The 26,816-nt window shown below is 37.2% G+C and overlaps 1 long non-coding RNA gene across 1 annotated transcript in view; it reads left to right on the top strand.

Moving 5' to 3' along the window:
• The window catches only part of LOC112861512 (uncharacterized), a 261,338-nt gene that overhangs the window by 18,101 nt on the left and 216,421 nt on the right, over positions 1–26,816 (top strand). The window contains exon 3 of the long non-coding RNA XR_015252338.1: positions 9,984–10,138. This is a non-coding gene — a long non-coding RNA (uncharacterized LOC112861512). The remainder of the gene's footprint in view (positions 1–9,983; positions 10,139–26,816) is intronic.

The raw sequence follows: 26,816 nt of genomic DNA, 5'->3' as shown, positions 1-26,816 counted from the left end.
GAGCTCACAGAGATTAAATTTCAGAAATAATTATTGCATAGTAGTTGAAAAATTGTTTGTTATTAACATTTGCTAGCAATGTTGAAGTAAAATTTATTTAAATTGAAGGAGATTTACACTAGGAACTTGTTAAAAACAATTTAATGAAAAAGGCATGAACAGTAAATTTAGGAAAAATTTAAACTTTAGAATGAATAGAGCTGTGATGGCTTATAATTCTTATGCTCCTGAAGTTTCTTTTAAATGATATAATACATAAATACTATTTTGGTTACACATAGAAAAATTCTTTGGCTACTTTAAAAAACAGTGAAACTGGCTAATATTTATAATTTGTCTACTAGGTGAATATCTCCCTATGGGGCTAACACTAAAATAATCATAGTTTCTGCTGTCCAAAAATTCTTGAGGTAATTGAGTAAATGGGATTTAAATACTGTAGCTAAATAAAATTTAAATAATTGCTTAAGAGAGTATAGAGAAGATGTCAAAGACAGTCAATATATAAGTCAAACTAATTTTATTATAATAATTACTATAGGAATTCAGAGAAGGGACAGATCAGATAGGCTTGGTCCAGAATAATGTCACTTTTCAGTAGGAACTCTACCTCATTTTGAATGTGTTTTCTGGGCTAGAATAGGTAAGCAGTCAGATAGTTATGGGCTGTTTTAAAACTTCTTGAATAAAAATATACTTAGCTTGAGAACTTCATTTTTAAAATATCAATGTTAACTAGAAATGTAAAATGCACATTCAGACAGTAAAAGTACTAAGATTTCAGTTGCCTTCAATCCAAAGAAAGAGGTGAGATCTTTACTGTGTAGAAAGAAAAGAAGGCAGGTCAATAGAGAGGAAGATCTCTCCCTATCATGCATTAGGGGCATGGGTAACAAAAAAAAAGGGGGGAATGCTTATGGTCAAGGGTACAAATACATTGGTTGAAGCAGTGACATCATACAAGGAAGTAGTTGACAATGAGGCTGGGAACTTGGGATGTTTGTTGTGGTCAAGGATCAAAGAACTTGAACACCCAGAATAACTTAATGTATCAGAATGAAGGACTGTGTAGTAGATTTGGAAGAAATCAATGACATGGAAGAAAAACTAAAAGACAAGATAATAAAGAATGGTAATTTCTCATGACTTTCTGACAGATGTACATCACTTTCCAAGATGCATCTTTCTGTGGCAGGTCCATCCAAACTAAACTCACAAGGCCTGTGATTGTACTGGGATCATTCAAAGCCAGTTTTTTGTTTTTTTGTTTTTTGTTTTTTTTTGGAGGGGGGAGGGGGGAGTAAATATAATGAAATAGTAAACTTCCAAGTATGTGAATTTTGTGTACTCTAGTGATTCATGGATATCTGAAAAGCCAAAATCAGAGGTTCCATTTAAAAAATGAAAATGCAGGGACACCTGGGTGGCTCAGTCAGTTAAGCGTCTGACTTCGGCTCAGGTCATATTCTCATGGTTCATGAGTTCAAGCCCCGTTTGGGCTCTATGCTGACAGCTCAGAGCCTGGAGCCTGTCTCAGATTCTGTGCCTCCCTCTCTCTCTGCCCCCCCCCGCTCACTCTCTTTCTCTCTCTCTCTCTCTCTCTCTCTCAAAAATAAATAAACATTTTAAAAAACTTAAAAAAATGCAAAGGTATTTAAGAAAGGTTATCAATTCAGACATATCTGCCACTTATACCTCAGCATGAATGCTTTCTCTAAAAACTTTCCCCAAAGAGTATGAGCAGATGGTATGGAAAAGAAAGCATGGGGCAAACACAGGTAGATGTAGCACATTAATGTCAGCTCAATCTTCTACTGATTCCATGTGGGTAAAGATGTGAGAAGGGATGCTAGTGTGAGAGAATGAAATATAAAAGACGGTCTTTCTGGTCCCAACAATACTACTTCAGTATTTTCCAGAGCCAGTTGATTATCAGTCTGTTTCCTCAAATTGCCTTATTGGACAGCTTTTCTTATTTTAACAAATATATAATGGGAGAATCAGTTGAGTGATTTCAGCAGTAAGCTAATGTGCTACCTGCTTTCTGAAATGGAGGTCTTGGAAGTTGCCAGAAAGAAGAACTTTCATTTTATTGCGATATTTTTTTCTTTCATTTAGTCATCTTTGTTTGGGGAATGCTGTCAATTCTTTCCAGTTCCCTGGTCTAAATGTCACTTTTAGGGCATAGTATCTTAAGGGCTCTACTGTATGCTCTGAATATAGTCTTGAATTCTATTTAAAGATTTAACTTGCTTTTCATTGGGAAGGCTAGGCATCTTGTTTTAAATATGCTTTCCTTGGATAGAATAAATAGGCAGAGAATTATGGGTGAGCTCTGAAACTTCTTGACAAAAGATGTTTGAAATATTTATTTTTGAAATATCATCATTATCTGAAAACAAAATGTTAAAGTCACTAAGATGTTAAAGCACAAGGATTTCAATTATTAATTCAAAAATACAGTTCTTAGTCAAGGTCTGGAATGATTTATGTAACTATTTAAAAAAATTACACATGGTTTTATTTTGTTAGTTCCTGGTTGTTATGAATTTGATTTTGCCCATGTTTGGTCAAGTTGATAAGTTTCTAAGAATTCTTCGACATTCCAGGCTTATTGTTTGTTAGGGATCTGCCAAGTCACTGAGCACATAAGGCTGCTCATGGCAAAGTGTCTGCTTCAATATTTAGCATCATATTCTCAAATGGACCAGAAGGACCAGCTGGAGAACACAAGATACTTGGCAGATATTTCAACCAGAATTGTAAGTTATATGTGAAAACAAAGCTAAAAGCTTGACGGGGTATAGGATGATCAGCAATGAGGTCGTTAAACTGGTACAGGTGTGATTGAAGTAAGGCCCAAGTGAAACCCTGTTTCAGATTTCTAAGGCCACAATAATGCACCATAAAAGTAGTAAGCATTTATTTAGCTTACAGGCCTGGGGGTCAATTACCTACTCTTGGCTCGGCTGGGCAGTTCTCCCTGTTTTGACTGGGCTTATTCACATGTCCATCTATCAGCTGGAGTGCTGGACACATGGGGCTGCCACATATCTGTTATCCTCCAGGAGGCTTGCCTGGGCAGGTTCTCATGGCAAAGGTGCAGGAGTGAGAGTGAGGGCAAGTAAAGGCTCATGGCCTGTTAAGGTCAAGTCTCAGGACTAGTACACTATTCACTGCTATTACATTTTATTGGCCAGAATGAGTCACAAAGCTAGCCCAGTTTTAAGGAATGAGGAAATAGACTTCTCCTCTTGATGGGAGAGGTTGCAAAGAGGTGATGATTTAGACCATTAGTGCAATAAATCTACCACAAAGCCCTGAACCCCAAGGATTGAATACTCTATCCCTAAGCTTCTATGTAGTTACAGATCAGTCTAGGTGGTTCTTGACCTAGGATGATCCAGGCCAGACTGGCCAAAGGACATGAGATTTGATTACAGGTCTTCTGTGTACAGAGTGATAAGTAAGCATCTCTTTTAGATTTACAATGGTGACAGATGATAACCAGAGAGAACCAGAGATTTATGCATGTTTTATCATAAATATGAGTGTGCTATGGACTGGATATTTGTGTTCTCCCAAAATTCTAAAATGGAAATTGGTACCAAGAAAGAGGCGTATTGCTTAACAAATATCTGAAAATATGGATGAAGCTATGGGACTGGGCAATGGGTAGTGGCTAGAAGAATTTTGAGGTGCCTGCTAGAAAAAGCCTGAATTACCTTGGACAGACCATTGAGGGTGCTTCTGGTGAGAGCTCAGAAAGGAAAGGGGAGAGCTATAAAGAAAGCCTCAGTCTCCTTAGAGAACACCTGAGTAATCTAGAACAGAATGTTGGTAGAAATATGGTAAGGGCCATTCTGATGAGATCTCAGGAAGAAAAATGAGAAACATGTTATTGGAAATTGGAAGAAGAGCCATCCTCATTATAAAGTGGCAATGAATTTGGCTGGATTGTGCTCCTGTGCTAGTGTCTTGTAGAAGGTAGAACTTGTGAATGTTGAAATTGGATATTTAGCTGAAGCTACTTTTAGGCAAAGTATTGAATCAGAGGCCTGGATCCTCTTGACAGTAAAATCAGAGGAGAGAGAAATGATTTGAAGATGGAATTTTTTAATCAAAAGGATAGCATAACTTTAAGATTTGGAGAATTCTCAGCTTATCCAAATTGTAAAGAATGAGGAACCCTGCTATACTAAAGGGTGTGGTCAAACAAGTGTGTGATAAAGAGATTAGCCAGCCATGTGCATACAAAATAGAAGCTCATATACGGGACCATGGAAGAATGCAAAGAAGGGGCCACCTCAGCACACACTGCCCACTGAACATTGCTGGCTCTACTCCAGCACCCCAGGTACAGCTCTGGCAGGCCTGGTGGCCTCTTCCAGCAGTGCAGTGGCAAACCTTGGCAGTGTCCCTGCTGCTGTCTCTGAAGGCTTGTAGAGTACACAAGCTATGGGTACTTGCTGCCTACACCTAGATTTTACAGGTTGCAAGTCAGATCAGAGCCACTGGGCACTGGACACCACCTTATGAGAAGTGGGCATGGTACACCAGCCTTTGGGAAGGGTCCAAGCAGAGAGCGAAGGTGGGGACTCCCAGCCAACCTGTGGGGACAGGGTTGCCCAGAACCTCAGGGGTCAACCTGCCCTGCAAACCTGCAGGGGCAGGACCCCTTCTCTGGTGGGTCTAAAGGACAGAGCATTGAGTCAAAGAGCATCGTCCTTGAGCCTAAGGTCTATTGGAATTTTCCTGTTTGGAATTGGGGCTTGCTCAATAACATCACTCCTTTCTTATTTCCTAATTCTCCCTTTTTGGAATGGGAGTATCTGTCCTACACCTGTTCTACCAGGTTTCAGAAGCAGATAACTTGTTTGATTTCACAGGTTTACTGCTAAAGATCAGTTTGTCCCAGGATGAATCACAGTAAGTGAGACTTACTGTATCTGATATAGATGATGTTTAGATGCGACTTTGGACTTAGACTTTAGATTTGATGCTGGAATGAGTTATGGCTTTGGGGGCTATTCCAATGGAATGAATGTATTATGCATTCAAGAAGGACATGAATTTTGGGGGGGGGTCAATGGCAGAATTCTATGCATGAATATTTGCATCCTCCTCAATTCATATGTTGAAACCTAATCCCCAATGTGATGGTGTGAGGACTTGGGGCTTTTGGGTGGTGATTAGGTCATGAGGGTGGAACCATCATGATTGGGATTAGTGCCCTTATAGAAGATGCCTCAGAGAGCTCTCTCCCCTCTTCCACCATGTGTAGCACAGCAGAAAGAAGGCCATCTATGAATCAAGAAGCTGGCTCTTGCTAGACACTGCATTTGCCAATGTCTTGATCTTAGATTTCCAGCCTCCAGAACAATGAGAAATGAATGTTTGTTATTTATGAGTGTTTTGTTAAAACAGTCCAAACTAAGAAAGAATAATAAGATATTTATAAGAATGTTAAAAATTAAACATGATGAAAATATGTTGATCCTTACAAATGGTCTTGTTAAAAGGGAAAAAAGAACCAAAAATTGAACTTTCATGGAAGAGGATCTTCTGGAATGTGTATTAGCTTCATAAATGCTGTATACCCTTCATTGTATTGGTAAAGAGGACCAATAACAATAGTTTTTCAAAGTCTTTATTGGGAGTATAATGGCAGTGGATTTGAACGATTAATTTTTCAAAGAATATTTTTTGGGTGGATTTCATCTACTAAGCAGTGTTAGGCACTGAGTTTATGAAGTTGAATGAGGTGACTGGGAAGGGACCTTTCAGTGACATGAATGAATGAAGTGTTGAGTATTTCCATGGGATATGCTGTTTTTCCTTTCTCTTCACTTCTATTAACATGTACTTCCTCTCTGTTAGCACACAGTCTCTCACTATGGTGATTTGGAGGGCAGAGGGCATTTGTGACCAGTGTGGTGATCATAAAGCACTACTTGAAACAAATAGAATTACACATCCCAGAAGATCCTTTTCCCTTGAAGGTCCTCATTATATCTCCTTTCATCGCAAGTAAATAAATCTATAGAGCAAAGAAGTCAACCTGGAAGTGAATCCATCAACCAGCTATTTACTTATCTGATCTTGCTAGCTGCTATTCCTCATACTGACTCATCTATTTTCTTACCAGATTTATGTGGCTAAAGGATCAAGAACATATCTATGTGGATGGCTTATTTTAGCCATGCAAAATTTCAGTTCTTCTTGAGCTCCTATTGTTTTATGCTGATTTTATATCAGCTTATGAAGTTATTTGGTGAACTCTAACACTGTAGTACTCTTTGAACACAAAAAGCTGTTGTCTCTAGTAGATTTTTCATTTCTAATACAATATGTAAACAATCTTTATTTTTGGCTTTTTAAACAGTGCTATTACAAATTGCAGCTTGTATTTCTGATTCCTTTCCTCAAATAAATCTTTGAAAATAAATCAGTGTGCTATTTCCCAAACTTACATCATACAACCCTGACATTTGAATCATTGCAAAAATGTGTCTTGGAAATATTTCCAGTGTCTTGTTAGTCAAAGTTTCATAACCTAATCCGTACATGGGCAATTGCTAACTTGTTTGCATCTTTGCCTGTTTATAATTATAACAAAAAAAATTTTTAAGATTCTCTGGTCTGCTGTCTTCTACCAAATGAAAGAAAGAAGTAAACATGCTGTAACACATAAAGATATGAGGATGTAAATATGCTATGGAATGCTTTGATTATTATGTGCCTCAGGACCAACCTTTTTCCCCTTCAGGGTCTTTTGGGAAAGCAGTGGATACCAGATAGCACCAAAGAGGATTTTTCCCCCTTTTTCATGACTATATTGTTCCTCATTTCCCTCTTTCAGCATTAAATTTTCTACCCAGTAGCTTCTAACCCTCCTTCTTGCCACATCTATAATTAGTATAATTTGGGAATCCTGGTTTCTGCTCTGTTTTGACTCTATTCCATATTTTGCTCCTCTTACCTTTCTTCCTCAAGATCTTTAGTGCTACATTTTATTCTCATTTGCCTTCTCATGGCCAGTCTTTTTCTGTTGTCAGTGCAGGTGTTTTCTCATCCATTTTCTTCCTTGGTATTTCTCCACAGAGTCATCATAACATGCATTTGAAATACAAAGTAACTATTATTCTCATACTAGGCATTGCATATAAAGGACGTAAGGACAATGACTTGGGTGGTGTTACGACCATGACAGGCCCAGGTTGCGGTTTAGAGCTCAAGTCCAACTCTTAGTCTGCGCTGTCTCATTTAGGCTGCAGTTTCCCTTTCTATGAAAGAGTGAGCCATGACGTTTTGACCCCCAACTGTAATTTATTTTGCCTTTATATAAATTCATATCAGCAACCTCCAGCCATAGATTTAGTAAAACGTTAACATTTTCTTCAGGGCTTCCCATTGTAAGTAATATTTTACCACGTGACACTTCTCTGAAGAAAGCAAAGAAAGCCATAGTACACTGGTTCAGGCCTGCTTGACTCAGAAAATTTCTGCAGATTAGATAGATGATGTGCATAACCTCAGAGTATCTTTTCTAAGAAGTAGCATATCACAACTGATTATTAGTCCTCAGGTATAGAGTCTTCCTAGGAATCAAATTGCTCCCAATTTGTTGGATTTCATTCTTTCAGTAATCAAGAATGTTCTCTTTTTTTTTGTCCCCCAGAATCATCTGATGCTGAAGAAATCTTGGAGGGTTATCATTGGATTTTGATGGATTTAGAAGCTCACTGATTTTTTCATAAAGCCTCAGACAAGTTTAAAAATAGTACACACTTGGTTAGTAAAACTGCACAGAGGAAAGGGCATATGGTTATATCAGTTAGTGGGTTTTATGAATAGCATTCATGTATATATAGTTTTTACTTAACAAGGGGTTATAATTTCTATACACATAGATACATCCTGAACCAGGCACATTTTGAGCATTATGTTTCCCCTCCTGGAGAATATAATGTCACATGAAACCATGGGAACAAAATAGAATTGACTTACAATTTTAGCAGCTAATTCCTTAATATATTCCTGATGTTTGATTTCCAGAAAGTCATTAAGCTGTCTGGACAGAATAGGATTACTGATCACCTGTATTTGGGGGGGGGGGTTGAATTCCTTATTTTAACCAAGAAAAATGTGATTCTCCCTTTTCTCTTGAGACATTGCAAGAAAGATACCATTGCAAGTATATGGCAGGATGATTTCAAACTGATTTTTGCTCTTATTTCTTAAATGTTTATTTATTTATTTATTTATTTATTTATTTATTTATTTATTTGAGAGAGGCAGAGAGAGAGGGAGACAGAGGGTCAAAGCAGGCCCTGCATTGACAGCAGAGAGCCTGATGTGGGTCTTGAACTCATGAATCATGAGCTCATGACCTGAGCCAAAGTTAACTGCTTAACTGACTGAGCCACCCAGGCACTCCTAAGTTTTGCTTTTTATTTGACTATAATTAAACTGACAAATAATTCATTTGAGGTGGTGGAACTTGTGGCCATTGAACAAAACTGTTCTACGTTACTGCAAGAAACCAGGTGTCTGGCTTCGCCCTGTCCCACAGCACCTTTGGTACTATTGATCCTTTTCTCCTTTTCTGAGGCATTCCAGCTCCAGCATACCTAATTTGCTTCAAGTACAAAAATTAAATGTTTACCTATCTAGCTAATGGCCTAAAATTGTGTGTGCATGTGTGTGTATTGTTATGCATGTTGAGTGAATATGTTTGTGTGTGTGTGTGTGTAAATCACTCATAGACTAATTTTTCTGTGGTCTCAGCACAGCTCTTTTAAGTAATAAAATCATAACATTCCAGGTAATTCCATGGTCCCGTGTTTCTGGCACAGAGCAATAACTGTTGGTTTTTGAAGAGGACAGACCTGGGTCTAGATCCCATCTTCAGCACTTATAAATTAGATATCTTTAGGCAAGTGTGGTGGTTAATTTTATGTGTCAACTTCACTGGGTCATGGGGTACCCATATATTTGATCAAATACTATTCTGGATGTTTCTGTGAGAGTAGTTTTGGATGAGTTTGACATTTCAATAGACTGAGTAGAGGAGATTGCTCTCTCTAATCTGGGTGGATTTCAATCAAATCACTTGAAGGTCTGAATTGGACCAAGAGACTTATCTGCCCCCAAATAAGAGGGAATTCCTTCTCTTGACTGCTTTAGGGCTCAGATATTGTTTTTTTTTTCTGCCGTCAGATTTGAACTGAAACATTGGCTCTTCTTGGGTCTTGAGACTGTAGACATTTGGACTAGAATTATGCTATTGGCTCTCTTGGGTCTCCAAGTGGCTGACTGCACATCTTAGGACTTGTTGACTTATTTAATCATGTGAGGTAATTCTCTATAATAAATCTCTTTCCATATATATTTTTTATGTAGGATATATATGTATACATATACATACACACACACACACACACACACACACACACACACACACACACACACACATATATACATCTCCTATTGTTTCTATTTCTCTGGAGAACTCTGACTCATGTGGCAGGTTACCCAATCTTTTGCAGCCTTGATTTTGTTAGATATAAGGGGGGGAAATATTACCCATTTTATAAGGTTGTTGTAAGGTTAATGAGATCAGGATGACAAAATATCTTGCACAAAGTAGGTATTTATTAAACGACAACTGTGTTATTATAATGCTTATTTTTCACAGCACAGAACCTTTCTTAAGGCCCCAATCTTGAAGGAAACAGTTCTAGTTCAATTATTTTCTTCTTTCAACTTTTCTTTTCAACTGCAGGGAGATAAGGCTTCCTGCAGTTAACTTCCTTTTGAATTCTGGCAAAGTACTGTTTATATTCTACTGTCACCTCCTTCAAAATTCCAGCCCCCCACCCCCCCGAAAAAAATTCCTGGCCAAAATTGTTTCTTACAAAATTCTGTAACTCAGCAAAGCAGCTAATGATACTCTTGAGTCTCATTTTCTGTCTCCCCAGGCTCCAGCTGCTTTTGACCATACCACTCAGGATTAAGGCATCTGGACTTACCTGTATGTGACAGATGTCCCTTGGGCCTGGACAACAGAAGAAGTTGCCATGAGATTTTGGGCCTTCTGGCTTGAGCTCAGGATCTAGGAATGTGGTTAGAAGAGGTATGTTGGGTGAGAGATTTGGGGTCAGATGTATCATGTCAAATACTCAAGTAGAGGGCTATGCTCTGAGTCCCTCTGAGGTGTGCTCTTTTTCTCCGTAATGTTTACTTCTCTCCCCTCCCTGATCACCCCTTCCTCATCCCTACACACACACACACACACACACACACACACACACACACTCACACACACACTCACACATGTTTGTATTCTTCCACCTTTTCTGTGGCTTGACTTGGTATGTGTGTGTGCAGTAATACTGTGCTTACAAGGTGTGACTGGGCAAGTACTCAACCTCTCTGCTTTCATATCCTCAACTTTAAAGTGGTGCAAGTAACACCTACACCTGGGATTGTGGGGAAATTAAATAATACAATGTATACAAAGTGTCTTGTATTCTGACTAGTACGTAGTAGGTGTACAATAAATTATAATTATTGCTATTATGTGATTCAGATAGAATAGGCTCTGAGTACCAGGGTGAGAGCACAGAGGGGAGACTAGGTCAGAGAGATGTAGGGCGATGCAAACTTGTCAAATTAATGTGGGCAAAAACTATAGCTGAAGTAGAGGGTACTTTCATACATCAAAAAAGTGTGTGCTGCTAAATCCATTTATCTATGTATCAATTTAAAGACCAATTCAAGGTTAGACATTGGGCTGTATGGCCAATAGAGGCTGTATGCCTCTATAGAGGCAGCAGGCAAAAATAAGCACTAGAGACAGTTTGTAGGAATCCATAATGGCTAAGAGGAAGCAGAGAGAATCATAGTTCAGGTATGGCAAGATTGGGTTAAACTGTGTGCAGAGCCCTGAAGGATGACAGGCTGGCAAACTTGCAAACTGTCACAGCCAGGTGTGAGGAGATACCTACTGTGATTTTGATTTGCATTTTCCTGATGATTAGTGATGTTGAGCACCTTGTTGTGTACCTGTTAGCCGTTTGTATGTCTTCTTTGGAAACATGTCAGTTCCCTTGCCCACTTTTTAATAGGATTGTTTGTTTTTGTTTTTGCTATTGGGTTGTATGAATTCCTTATATATTTTGGATATTAGCCCTTTATCAGATGTATGATTTGTAATTATTTGCTCCCATTCCATAGGCTCCTTTTTCATTTCATTGATTGTTTCTTCTGCTGTGAGAGGCTTTTAGTTTGATGTAGTCCTGTGTGTTGATTTTTGCTGTTTTTGCTTGTGCTTTTGGTATCATATCAAAAAAATCCTTGCCAAGACCAACGTTAAGGAACATTTTCCCTATGGTTTCTTCTAGGAGTTTTATAGTTTTAGATTTTATCCTTAAGTCCTGAATCCATTTTGAGTTAATTTTGTGAGTGGTGTGAGAAAGAGATCCAACTTCATTTTATGCGTGTATTTATCCATTTTCCCCAACATGATTTATTGCAGGGACCATTATTTCACCATTGAGTATTCTTGGCTCCCTTGTCAAATACTTAGCTTTTGACATGCAGGTGGTTATTTCTGGACTCCCCATTCTTTTCCATTGGTCTCTGTGTTTCTGTTTTTATGCCAGTACTATACTGTTTTGATTACAGTGGTTTTGAAATTAGGAAGTGTGATGTTTCCTGCTTTGTTCTTCTTTCTTAGAATTGTAGGGAGATGTTAATCAAAGGGTACAAACTTGCATTTAGAAGATGAATAAATTCTGGATTGTGATTATAGTTAATAATACTATATGCATACTTCAAAGTTTCTAAGAGACTAGATTCTAAATGTTCTCACCACAAGAAAGAAATGAAAATGATATCATATGATATGCTGGAAGTGTTAGCTAATGTTATGGTGGTAATTATATATATTGCAATATATAAATGTTTGAAATTGACATGTTGTGCTCCTTAAACTAGTCAAGGCTGTATGACAATTATAGCTCAATAAAAAGAAAAATTGTCACAGTCAGAGTAGGAAGGACCATGGGTGCTCAGGCATTGACCACCTGTCCTCTTCCTTTGTGGTGGCACCCATTTAGTAAGGGTGGAGATGGTTGACTGTTATGTGTGGGGACCAACCAGTTTTTCTGGACCACACAGCTAGCCAGAGAATTAGAATTTGATCCCAGAACTTTCAAACACCAGCTGTTTTGCAGAGCAAGCTTTTCACCACATCCCACATTCCTATAGTGCACACTTGCTGAGGAATCTTCAGGAAAGAGGAGATACTTGAACTAACTTTTGAACAGCATTCTCAACAAAGAGCTCTAATTAGGAAAGCACAGCATGTTTAGAGAAGTTAGAGCAGAAGGTGTCTGAGTGTAGGCACAAAGTGGGCATGATAATGGAAAAGGAGCTTTGAAAAGAGTGCAACTTAAAACTAATAAATAGAAGTGTTGCCCTGTAGTCCTGGAGTTACTGAGGAGATCATTAGAATATGTTAAGCAGAATGACATGATGAGATTTGTGTTTGAATGAGTAGTGAGTGAATTGGAAGGGATTTAAGCTGGACACTAGTAGATCAATTAGGAAACATTTCAATAAATGGTAAGAAATGGTAACAAATCCAATTGAGGAAATGTTTGTGATGGAGAACAGGGGATGGCTCTGACAGATATTAAGGACATCCAATGTAGGGCAAATGAGTGAGAGGGAAGAGTCATTAAATGAGTTAATAAACACAGGAAAAGAAGGAGCTTCTGCTACCAAAGGTTCTCCATTTGGCTTGAAACCCTGCTGCAGGAGAGTTTTGGCAGATAATGTGCACCTTGCTAGAACTTAGCCTGCTACATAGATTTCTAGAAGTAATCCAGTTCTTGGATGTGAAGGAGAGGAATATCATCAGGTCTTATTGAATAGGGGTTTATTTGTCTTTGTAATCCTCTTGCACTTGAATTATACAGTCTCTGAGTCACTGCTAGATATAGAGAGAGTTGAACTCTAAAGCTATATTTGGTTCAAATTCATTGTTTTACAATGGATCATTTTTTTCCCTGATATTGAAGATGACAGCTTCATTTAAGAATACTATGGCTAATCAAATACACAGACCATTCCTGCGTATTGTGGCATGCCTATAGGTACCTGCTCAGTTTACATGTTCTATACATACTCTTTAAGAAAACAGCTCCATCTGCCATGATACACCCAGGAAAACTAATTATTTTTGAAGGTGTTGAAATGAATATATATTTAGCTTTATCTTAGTATGTGTTTATGACTAAATGCTATTGAGCATTAAGAGATAAAACCCTTTATGACCTTTTTAAAAAAATATAATACAGCATGATATCAAACTTAATACCCTAATTGCAAGCTAACAAGAGATGCTTTTACAATTACTTTAATGTTTGCAAGGTTATGACTCACAAAGAAATTACTTTCACGGTTGGGTTGTGTTTATACAAGACAAGGTGTGAATTTTAAAAATGGATCAACAAGATGGGACAGATTTAGGTGTGGACATATTTATGTAACATGTTTAAATACGGGAGTAGAGAAGCAGAAAAACAAATACCTCTTTTGGCATGTTCAATACTTAAGGAAGAATTTGTGCACTATTAATAAACATTTATAAAGATTGAATGAAAAATGGTATCAGGAAGGATATTGGGAAAAAATTCTTTAGTTAGGGTAAATTGAAAGCTAGTGACACTTCAATCCTTAAGATAATATGTAATAATGCCACCTGCAAATCCTTCACTGTCAACAAATGGAATGCAAACTCATTCTAAATGGCAGGCCACTCAACAGTGGCTAATGAAATTAAACCAATAATGGCAGTATGAAAGTGTAAAAAAAAGGAAATAGACCATCCAAGAAACTAAAATGGAAGATTATTATTCTTTCACATCTAGAAATACACCTCATTCACAGGTGATATTCTAGCTCACTCTGGTAATTGTCATCCAGACGTTTTATTCTATGCTGATTTCCTCTTTTGCAAATGTAGCCCTGCTGTTGTTATGCACTTTACCCACATCTGAGTCCTGTATCCCTCAGATTGATTGTAAGAACTGCCTAATGCAGTTCTTACATACAATAGGTTCTCTGATGGGTTGCCAAGGTCTTAAATAACTCTTCTCAGAACACTTAACAGGGGTCAAAAACTTGAGTCTTCTCTGTGGTTCTGAAACCATACCAAGTGTCTTTTAACCAACTCTGCCCGTGGGTAAGGCCAGTCTGCTCAAATGCAATCTCTGAGCAAGTTCAGAATTGTGCAGTGAGTAGAATGCTATGCATTACCATTTATATTAAGCTAAAGTGGTCTTATTAAGAGATTAACTGTAGGACAAAAAATAATTCCTAGAAGCTTAAGAATTCTATTTAAAAATGTATCTCAAAGGAGGAGACTAGAAAAAAAATGATCATCCACTAATAAGTAATTTAGGTGGGGGGGGGTTATATAACAAAGGAGCCCAGATATAATATATAAATATGTATCCTAGTAAACATTTCTAACTCTGTGTGTGTATGCATTTCCTATACCATATATATTATTATTATGCCTATGTTTAATTCTACCATTCTACATGGACAAAATCAACTAGATGCCTACATCACATTCCACTTTCTTGACACTTTCTGTCACTAATAATTAGGGAATGATATCAAATTGTTTGTCACAGGTTCAAATCTTGATCCAGAATTTCTGTGATTCCAACTCTATTGTTAGGTAATTGTCAGCATCTTTTAGGGAGATTTTATAATAAAGAGAACAATTTCTTCTTTGTCAGAAATACTTAGCAAAGGATTGTGATACAAATTATTTTGCCCTGGGCTTATTGGCATCCTTTGAACTCCCTGTCATTCTTGTGGAATTCCCAGAGACAATCATTCTTCCTTCCTCCTTTGGCTTAGAGCTACTTCTCTCAGCATTTCTAGAGCACCTAATATCAGTGCTCTCAGGTATAGAATCACAAGCTTCTTTCAAGGACTATTCCACAGAAAAGTTTCTAGGAATCCTTGGAGATTGTCTACAGAGTATACATTTTCCTGATGACTGCAGAATGTTATCCAAGTCATCTCAAATGATCTTCACAGGGGCTGCATTGCAAAGCTCTGCAAAACAGAAGTGTCCAAACCCTGTACCCATACTTCATAAGAATCCTGATACATTTTTCATATGTCCCTGCCAAAAATCTGTGAGATATTATGAACATCACCTTCTTTCTCTCCTATTTCCACATATTCAGTTCTATGAATTCCACCTACACAGCGCTCTCTTGAATCTCTTCATCCCAAACATCTTCACCATAGCTGATTCACTTTTCATGTGAATACTGTAAAAACCTCCTCTTTGATTTTCCCACATGTACCACTGATGCCCTCTGATTAGTCTTCATACAATACTCAAGATATCTTTACACTTACCATATTCTTTTTATAGTTAAAACCCTTCCAATGACTTGACTGTTTCTTAGCTCCAAAATCCTTAATGTGGTCTATAGAGCCCTATCTGATCTAAGACCTGCCTTCCTTAATAACTTCATTTCTCACAATGCTCTCTCTTGAGCTATGATCTCTGGTCTTCTTCCAATATTGTTTTCTTGTCTGTCTCAGAACCTTCGCACATGCTCTTCCCTCTTTGGGAAATACTTTTCTGCAACTCTCTATTCGCTTCTTTATACAGTTATTCCTACTAATCCTTCACATTTTAACTTAAATATCACTTCTTCAGAGAATCCTTCACTGACCCCAGTTCACACCTTCAAAATAGGTAAGATCAATTATTTACTCTCAGCACAAGATTCATCACTAACCAATCATCACTGACATTAATAGTTCAATACTTATATTCTCCTTTAGACTTTAAGCTTCAAATGAGCATGGACTATATCTTGATCCTGTTTACAATGTCTATACTACCATTTTCTCTATGCTTAGCTTGGAGTATTGCATCCGCTAGGTGCTCAATTAATGTTTATCTATCCCTTACTAGGTATCTTTGGAAGTGCCTGCATAGACTTTAGTTCAATAAAGTAATCTTGAACAATTACTCTATTAAACTGATTATACTATTAAGACTTTGGGGTATATGAACAATTCCAATTTTTCCCTTATTTTTTGGTATGGGTAAAATTGTTCACATAAATAGCTTGTTTCTGGAAAATTATGTCTTTTTCTTTTAATCTCATATGTTAGCTGCATAATAGATATAGTTGGTTAATTAACAAATGCTTAAGAGGGCTTTCCACTGCCCTAATTCTTTGACTTCTTCAGTATCTCTGGGGATTTATTTGTTATTTTTTAATTTTAGAGAGAGAGCAAGGAGGGGCAGAGAGAGAAGGAGAGAGAGAATCTTAAGCAGGCTCGGCATTTTCAGCATGGAGCCAGACATGGGGCTGGATCTCATGACCTTGAGATCATGACCTGAGCAGAAGTCAAGAGTTCTGAGTCACCCAGGCACTCCATCTCTGGGGATTTAGAGCTCTTTCATTTGATTGCTTTCTTGGTTTAATATTAATATCTGAAGTTAAAAATTAGTTATAGGTCCCAAACTATGTTTTTTGTCTTATCTATGGCTGAAGTTTAACCTATTTACTAATGGTGATGTTTCTATAATCTCTTTTTGGGTTTGGAATATGTATATAATTTTTTAAGCCATGTCACATAGTCTGAAAGGGAGTTTATAGGATGAAAGAAAAGCCAGAAGAATCACATCTGCTCTTGCAGATGGTAGTAAGTCATACTTACTACCTGCATGTTGATTATACTGATACCAAGACACGTTTGGACCTGCACACAAGACTGGATTTTTATAAACAGTTACTGCTAATTGGATTATTCCCATATTTCTTTTTGAACTATATAAGGGAAACTCAGAAATATGTCTTATTTCTCTTTTCTTCATATCATCTTTCAAAGTTTCAAATGAACAAAGGCTTAATAATGAGAATAACTTATTTATATATTAACACATGAGTACTCATTCAAAATGAAATAAAGATGAATACATCTTGAAATTTTTTATTCTGGATTTCATTTTATTTTCAGCCTCTCAACATATGGATGTTGAAATCTGTGCTTGGGTATAGACTTAGTGCTTCTTTTTGAAAAATATGTGATCTTTGGGCTAAGTCTAACAATGATTTATTTCTCTGGCTTAAACCTAAGAAGTCTTCTCCAGTTACTCATTTTATTTTTTAATGTAATTAAAAAATATTTAATCCACTCATATATTCAGTATGTTCTCATTGCAAAATATGTAAGCAAGACAGGTAAAGCAAAAGTCGTTTTTGATAGCCCCATCTACCTTCTACCATTTTCTTTCCCAACACTGACCATGATTAGATGTTTGATATATACTTTTGTTAAACTTCAAAATGTATTTCATACACATATGTGCATACAAAACAAAAGAAATTGACAATTTTAAAACACATAAACAGTATCATATGTATTAACATGTAATGTTCTCCTGATAGGATAGTGTCTCCTGAAGGTCGTTAAACGTCTTCACATCCTATAAAATACCGCTTGGTTTTCAACAGCCTGATCATTCAATTGTTGATGGACGTTTACATCTCTTTACATTTTATGTTAGTCCAAACTCATTACACAGAAAACCTTGTTCATGCCTTTGGCTTTTCATGAATATATCAGAATATTACAAGGTAAAAGGAAACCTGTGTTTTTAAATTTTATTAATACAGACAAATACCATTCATATAGTCTCTGACAGTTTACATTTTCAATCAGAGTTTATAAGAATATCTCTTTACACGTATTCATTGATATTCGTATTTTTAAAATATTATTCCCAATGTAATGAGTGAAAAATGGTATGTATTTTATTTTCATTTTCTTTGTTCTTAGTTAATATTCTTTGATAGGTTTATTGCCATTTTTATTTCCTCTTCTGTTTATTTCCATGCACAATTTTTTTTTCTGTTGGGTTTGGTTAATTTCTTTTAAAAAATTGAATTAGAGGAATTATTGAGGTATTTTGGATATTATTTATATTTAAAATATTTTTCTTTCATTGTTTACTTCTAAAAAAATTTCTTATTTTTTATTCAGAAGTTTTTATAATGTGGTAAACTTAACAATTTCTTCCTTGTGTCTCTATGTTTTGTGTTGTAATTAGGTTTTGTTCTCTTTCCAGTTACAATAATGTCAACTTATATAATCTTTTCCTACTTTAATTTTGTTTTTATTAAGTTTTATTTTATTTATTTATTGTGTATGTGTGTGTGTGTGTGTGTGTGTGTGTGTGTGTGTGAGAGAGAGAGAGAGAGAGAGAGAGAGAGAGAGAGAGAAAACACAGGCAGAGAAAAGGGAGAGCCTGACAAGGGGCTTGAACTCATGAATGGTGAGATCATGACCTGAGCCAAAATCAAGAGTCAATGCTTCCCTAATTTTGATTTTCATATTTGTTTGCTATAACTTATCTATATCTTCATGAATAATATGAGGTAGGACCCTAGTCTAATTTTTTTTTAACTGGATACATCTTCCAATTTTTTCAACAGACTGTGGAATAGCGAATGTGAAGGACTTAGTATGACATCATCAGTTATTTTATTATAGTTTAAGCATGATTTTAAATATTATCAACTTATACTATATGTAAACTTAAAGCTTTCCAGATCTTGTCAAGTTAATTTAGGTATCTTTCAATAGTATGTGTTTGAATGATCTAAAATATTTATTTTATTACCTATAGTAGTTTACTTTGAAATTTAATAAAAAGAAAGAAAATTTTTATCTTAACGATTTTTAATAGTCTAAGATCTACCCTGTGAACAAAAATCGGGTTGGCACTGTAGGTGATGGAACAATTTACCAGCTCTTGAGGCTTTAAAAAGCCTGACAGCTGAAGAACAGGCATGTTACAGGTGATCTCCAGGGAGAAAGTGATATGGAGGAAGGTCACTAATGATTTAAGGAGAGTTGATGATGATAGTTCATAAAAGGGATAGGAGCTGGATATATGATACAATGGAAAATTTGTATGCTAGTGCAGTACAGATGTATTTGTCATGATTAACCACAATTGCTGATGGGAAAATTTCTATGTTACTTCTCTGCCTTATTGAATCTTTCTCCCTTCAGTTAAAAAAGCAATTGCTATTAGTCTGCATTTCAAGAGATATTGTAGTAGCAGGGGTGAGAAATAAGCCGAAACAGAAGATAGTGATTTGAGATGGAAGTTGTATGCACAAAAAGCATGGAAGATAGGAGTTGAGATATAGTCCTTTTACTGTGTGAAGGGATAGTAGGGAAGGGTTATTAGTTTGTTTGTCTTGTTTTATACTTAAGACTCTGAAAGATGAAGTGATTTACTTTCAGGTCATACTATTAGTGGTAAAACTGGATCTATGGACTTCCCTTTTCATTTCCCTTTCCACACTGCCAGCTAGGTCATGTGCCCAATCAAATAGGCATCTATTCCATGTTGCTCAGAGCAGATGTCAGGAGCTATTTCTTCACATTTCAGTTAATGCTACTACCAATAAATAAATTGCTTAGGCCTGAAATGTGAGAGTCAACCTTGATTTCTGTTTTTAAGATTATCCTTATCTAATTCTTTAGCGGATCCAGTCAACTATAAATACACTATACATTCAAAACGTATTGAAGTCCCCTTCCCTTATACCATTTACTCTGTCAAAGCCACCATCACCTCCCATTTAGACTACTGTAAGAGGCTTTTCAGTCTTTTTGCTTCTTTTATTGCTTCTTCTATTTTATTTACCACCTAGCAACCAGGGCTAGATGTATCTTATCTCTATTTCTATATCTTTATAATAAATTATTTTAACATGACTTAACATCAGATCACTTTCTTGCTTCAAATTCTCCAATGGCTTTCCATGTCACTTAGTGTACAATCATTGTATCTCTCCCTGGACTATTAAGGACCTTCATAATCTGGTCCTTGCTTGCTTCTTTAACTAATTTCCACTTGTTTACTATGGTCCATGCACAGTGGGTTATTCTATTTTTTAATATGTCCTGCATGTGCCTTCCTTAAAGTATATTCATGGGCCCCTTCTCTCCCTGGAATAGTTGACACCAGACCTTTTTAAGGCTGGTATCTTTTTATCATTCAGATCTCAGCTTGAATATTATTTCTTCAGAGGGGACAGTTATTCTAACCATTTAGTTTCTGCAAAGTACTCTTTAGCTAATTATCTCACATGAATATTCACAGAACTTACTACTACTCAGGATTACATATTTAAAAAACCCACAAAACCCATGATGATTATCTGCTTTCTCTACTAGAATATAAACTTCAGGAGAGCAGGGTCTTTGTCTGGCCTATTTATGAATTTATTTCCAGTACCTAGAATAGCACCTGGCACATAATAACTAATTCTTGAACAATGAAGAGTGGAAAGCTAAGAAAGACCTGTTCACACCATGTTTTGTCTTAACATTTTTAAAGTCCAATAGAATTGGATGTGAGTTCTATGTATAGTTGTGCATCATGAATAAGTTACTTAACTTCTTTAAGTTTTCTCCTTTGACAATTGTAATAATGATAATAATACAAGGTGCTTCATCAAATTATTGTCAGAATATTAACTGGATTAATGCAAGCAAGGTGACTGGCCTTGTGTCTGGCAAATAGTATATGTTCAATTAACATTATCATTCTCTGATTTGAATAATCAGATGTCACTCATTTGTGTCATCCTCCCCCTGACAACAATTTGCTATCTATCCATGGAAAAAAGTATCTTTGTAAGAGCTGTGGGATCTAGCACTAGATGGCACATGACCTAGGAGGAGTCTTGCTCACCCATGTGTCAAGGGGTAGGCATACAGAACTCAGCCCCAAGCCCTAGCTGTGGACCTGCAGTGGTCTGTGAATTATTTTCAGCCCCTCTTGCTTTGCTGTGGTCTGGAAACCCCTGGAAAACACTGTTTTAGACAATTTCCCAGAGACCAGAGAGACTTTGTGAAGTCTAGGTCCCCAGTGGAGAAGTTCCAACACACCATTAGAATAAAAAATATGAAGTTTGGATCCATTAGAGCAGGTAAAAGAAACTCGCATCAACCACTCTCACAGCACAACTTACAGCCAAGAGAAATCTGCTTAGTTGTAATAAAATAAAACCAGAAATGAAAAATGAGATATTATAATTGATACTAGAGAAATACAAAGCATCATAAGAGAATACTATAAACAATTATACACCAACAAATGGGATAACCTATAAGGAGTGGATAAATTCTAGGACATAAAACTTACTGAAACTGAATTATGAAGAAATAGAAAACCTGAACAGTTTACAATTATTAGTAAGGAGATTGACTTAGTAATAAAAAATACCCAAATAAAGAAAAACTCAAGACCGGATGGCTTCCCTGGTGACTTCTACCAAGCATTTAAAGAAGAATTAATGCTAATCTTTCTCAAAATCTTTCAAAACTGAAGAGGAGGGAAAACTTCCAAACGCATTTTATGAGTCCAGAATTATTCCAACACCAAAGTCAGATAAGGACACTACAAGAAAACTACAGACCAGTTTCTCTGATGAGCATGCAAAGAGGAATTCTCAATAAAACATTAGCAAATGGAATTTAACAATACATTAAAAGGATCATAAACCATTATCAAGTGGGATTTATTTCTGGGATGCAAGGATGGTTCAATATATACAAATCAATAAATGTGATACATCACATTAATGTAATAAAAGGTAAAAATCATGTGATAATTTCAATAGATGCAGAAAAAGCTTTTGAAAAAATACAACCTCCTTTCATGGCAAAAACTCTTATCAAATTGGGTATAGAAGGAATGTACCTCAATATAATAAAAGCCATATATGACAAGCCCACAGCTAACATCATACTCTATAGTGAAAGTAGGAAGTCTTTTCTTTCCTTTTTAAAAAATTTTTTTTAACATTTATTTATTTTTGAGAGACAGAGAGAGACAGAGCGTGAGTGGGTGAGGGGCAGAGAGAGAGGGAGACACAGAATCCAAAGCAGGCTCCAGGCTCTGAGCTGTCAGCACAGAGCCTGATGTGGGGCTTGAACTCATGAACCATGAGATTATGACCTGAGCTGAATTCGGACGCTTAATGGACTGAGCCACCCAGGCACCCCAAGAAGTCTTTTCTTTTAAGATCAGAAAAAGACAAGGGTGCCCACTCACCACTACTATTCAACATGGAAATAGCCAGAGAAATCAGACAAGAATGAGAAATAAAAGGCATCCAAAATTGAAAGAAAGAAGTAAAATTGAATTTGTTTGCAGATGATATGATTTTATATGCAGAACATCCTAAAGACCTCACCAAAAAAATATTAGACAAAATATTAGAAAAGTTTCAGTATACAAAATCAACATGCAGAATCAGTTGCTTTTCTATACACTAACAGCAAAATCTCTGAAAAAGAAATAAAGGGGTGTGCCTGGGTAGCTCAGTCAGTTAGGCAGCCAACTCTTGATTTTTGGCTCAGGTCATAATCTCCTGGTTCATGAGTTCCAGCCCTGTGTCAGGCTCTGTGCTGACAGTGAGGAGTCTGCTTGAGATTCTCTTTCTCCCTTTCTCTCTGACCCTCCCCCACTCACTCACTCTCTTTTTCTCTGTCTCTCTCAAAATAAATAGACATAAAATTTTTAAAAAAGAAATAAAACAATCCCATTCATAATAGCATCAAAAGCAATAAAATACTTAGGAATAGTGGTGCAGCCACTATAGTAAACAGTATGGATATTTTTCAAAAAATTAAAAATATAATTAGCATATGATCTAGCAATCCTACTTCTGGGTATATAGCCAAAGAAAATGAAATCAGAATCTTAAGGAGATATCTGCCCTCACATATTCACTGCAGTATTACTCACAATAGCCAAGATATGAAAGCAACCTAAGTTCATCTCCAGATAAATGGATAAAGAATATATCATACACACACACACACACACACACACACACACACACACACACCATGGAATTTTACTCAACCATGAAAATAAGGAGGGGCACCTGGGTGGCTCAGTTGGTTAAGTGTCTGACTTAGGCTCAGGTCATGATCCCGCAATTCATGAGTTTGAGCCCTGCATCAGGCTCTGTGCTGACAGCTTGGAGCCTGAAGCCTGCCTCAGATCTGTGTCTCCCTCTCTCTCTGCCCCTTCCTCCCTCACACTCTGTCTCTGTCTCTCAAAAATAAATAAATATGAGAAAAAAGGAAAGAAAAGAAGGAAATCCTGTCATTTGTGACAACATGGATGGACCTTGAGGGTATCACGCTAAGTGAAATATGTCAGACAGAGAAAGACAAATGCCATATGGAATCACTTATGTGTGAAATCTAAAAGAGCTGAACTCATAAAATAAAATGGTGGTTGCCAGAAACTGGAGGGTAGGGTAAGAGGAAGATATTGCTCAAAAAGTAGAAACTTTCAGTTATGTGATGAGTAAGTTCTGAGGATTTAGTATACACTATAATGGTTACTGTTAACCATACGTATTATATATACTTTAAAGTTGCTAAAATAGTAGATTTTAAAAGTTCTCACTACAATAAAGAAATGGTAATTATATGATGGAGATATCAGCTAACATTACTGTGGTAATAATTTCATAAATGCATAATACCTGTATAATGTATAATGTCGAGTCAACACATTGTACACCGCAAACTTAGACAATGTTATGTGTCAATTATATACCTATAAAGCTAAAAATAAAATGACAATTAAAAGGGGAAGAAGTTAAGAAATAGAGCTAGTTTAAAAATTTGGCGTCAATTCATAAGTGACATTTCTGAGGTCTCTCATTTTTTAATTTCTAGCCCAATGTTTCTAACTGAGGAGGAAAAAGATTTATTTGCTTGTTTATGAAGCATGAGAGAGTAGGAAGGCAAAGATAAACTACTTTGAAAACCCATCTTTCAAGATGGCGGAACAGCATGGAAGGTTTTTGTGTCTCTTGCGTCCATGAAACACAGCCACACCAACACTAAACCATCCTGCACACCTAGAAAACTGATCTGAGGATTAACACAGCAATCTGCACAACCTGAACCACAGAATTCAGCAGGTATGTAGTGCGGAGAGGTGAACTTGGGGAGAGAAGCTGCCAAGGGCAGGGAGGTGCTTTTGCGGGCGGAGAGAGGATGGAGACGGTGAGGAGAATACAGGAAAAGCACCCCTCCCCAAAAGCAGCTGGAGAGAAAGTGGAAAACTGGAAACAGCTGCAGGGACTGAGCTAAAAAGGGAGAAAGGAGAAAGGAGAGGGTTTATATTCCATTAAGACTGTAAACAAGGGGAGCACAGAGTCTGAAACTCCGCAGTTCGATACCTGGCAGTGCTCTTGGGGGGAAGGGCAAATCCCTAGGAGCAGAGTGGAGTCCGGGAGGTTCTCAGGCCACATGGGGAGAAGCGGTTCCACTGCTGGAAGGACATGTGGTAGAGGCTGTGAGGCCACCTGGGCCCAGCAGACCCCAGAAGGTGGCCACATTCGCTGGTGCTGGAACAAGGTCGTTGGGGGTGAAGCCTGGTGCCAGATGTGTGTTGTGATTTTCCACAATCCTTGAGGCGCTGCTGCTACACTGTCTTGGGAACTTTTTCTGGGGTGGGCTGGCACCTGGCAGCAGTCTCTGGGCATTGGTAACAGCACGATCCTGCAAGCGTTCCTGGGTGCTGCCGGCAACTGGCCATTGCTCAGCGAGACCCTCCATTGCTTGGTGAGAACCTCCGCAGAGGGGTGGCGCTGGGCAAAGCCACAGTCCCTCAGAAGTGGGGGCTGGGGCAGCCACATCTTAGACAAAACTTGGGGGGGAGGTGCTGCCTGGGGCTTGGTCACGGACAGTGTGGAAGCAGGGAGTGGATGGAAGCCAAGGACAAAGGATGGGTGCGCGATTGCTGATCAGGGAGAACAGAGTTCTGATACTAGAGACTGAAGAGGTGGGTGACACCATTTTCACTGCTCCTGTGCAAGTGCATACACACCTACAAACGCCACAACAATCCACCCAGTAAGCTAAGCAGCGCCATCTAGTGGAGAATGAAGTCATTACACTAAGCTCCGCCCAACTAGGCCAACCTTGCTCTTCAGGAACACAAGTCTCTCCGCCTGCTTAGTTTATGGACTATAAAGCACTTCATAGTTTGACTTCTAAGGGAAAACGAAGTGATTTCAGTCGTATTTCAGTCTGTTCGCTGGTCTATTCAATTTTCTTTCTTTTTTTTCTTTTTTCTCTTTTTTGTGTCTTTTCTTTTTCTTGAATACAGAAAGAGAAGAAACTCATTTTTAGTTTCAATTTTTATTAAAAATATTTTTCTTTAATTTTTTTCTACTATATTTTTTACTTTTGTGTAAGTTTTTTCAAATTCTATTTTACTTCCATCATTTAAGTTTAGTCGACTTCAGTGTATTCATTTTTTCAAATTTTCAAACGATTTCCTTTTTTTCCTTTCTTTTTTTTTCCCCTTTATTCTCTAATTTATCAAGCCACTTTCAACACTGGGACCAAAACACACCTAGGATCTAGCATCATTTATTCAATTTTGTGTGTGTGTGTTTTTAATTTTTTAATTTTAATTTTTTTAATTTTAATTTTTTTTAATTTTAATTTTTTTAATTTTAATTTTTTCTACCTCATTATTCCTTTTCTCCCTTCAAAATGATGAAACAAAGAGATTCACCCCAAAAGAAAGAGCATGAAGAAACGACAGCGAGGGACTTAACCAACACAGATACAAGCAAGGTGTCTGAACCAGAATTTAGAATCATGATAATAAGAATATTAGCTGGAGTCAAAAATAGATTTGAATCCCTTTCTGTGGAGATACAAAAAAGTAAAAACTAGTCAGGATGAAATTAAAATGCTATAACTGAGCTGCAATCTCAAATGGATGCATGGTGGCAAGGATGGATGAGGCAGAACAGAGAATCAGCGATATAGAGGACAAACTTACAGAGAATAATGAAGCAGAAAAAAGAGGGAGATTAAGGCAAAAGAGCACGATTTAAGAATTAGAGAAATCAGTGACTCATTAACAAGGAACAACATCAGAATCATAGGGGTCCCAGAAGAGGAAGAGAGAGAAATAGGGGTAGAAGGGTTATGTGAGCAAATCATAGTGGAAAACTTTCCTAACCTGGGGAAAGACACAGACATCAACATCCAGGAAACACAGAGGACTCCCATTAGATTCAACAAAAACTGACCATCAGCAAGGCATATCATAGTCAAATTCACGAAATACTCAGGCAAGGAGAGAATCATGAAGGGAAAAAAAGTCCTTGACCTACAAGGGAAGACAGATCAGGTTTGTAGCAGACCTATCCACAGAAACTTGGCAGGCCAGAAAGGAGTGGCAGGATATAATCAATGTGCTGAATCAGGAAAAAGTGCAGCCAAGAATTCTTTATCCAGCAAGGCTGTCATTCAAAATAGAAGGAGAGATAAAAAGTTTCCCAGACTAACAAAACTTAAAGGAGTTCGTGACCACTAAACCAGCCCTGCAAGAAATTTTAAGGGGTACTCTCTGAGGGGAGAAAGTAAATAAATAAATATCAAAAGCAACAAGATTAGAAAGGACCAGAGAACACCACCAGAAACTCCAGGTCTACAAGCAACATAACAGAAATAAATTCCTATCTTTCAGTACTCACTCTAAACATCAACAGACTCAATGCTCCAATCAAAAACATAGGGTAACAGAATGGATAAGAAAACAAGATCCATCTATATGCTGTTTATAAGAGACCCACTTTAGATCTAAAGACACCTTCAGACTGAAAGTAAGGGGA

The sequence above is a fragment of the Puma concolor genome, chromosome A1, assembly GCF_028749965.1.
Source record: "Puma concolor isolate L17-30 chromosome A1, mPumCon1.1.hap2, whole genome shotgun sequence".
In the NCBI taxonomy this organism is placed as follows: Eukaryota; Metazoa; Chordata; class Mammalia; order Carnivora; family Felidae; genus Puma; species Puma concolor.
This window is presented reverse-complemented; position numbering and strand designations above follow the sequence as displayed.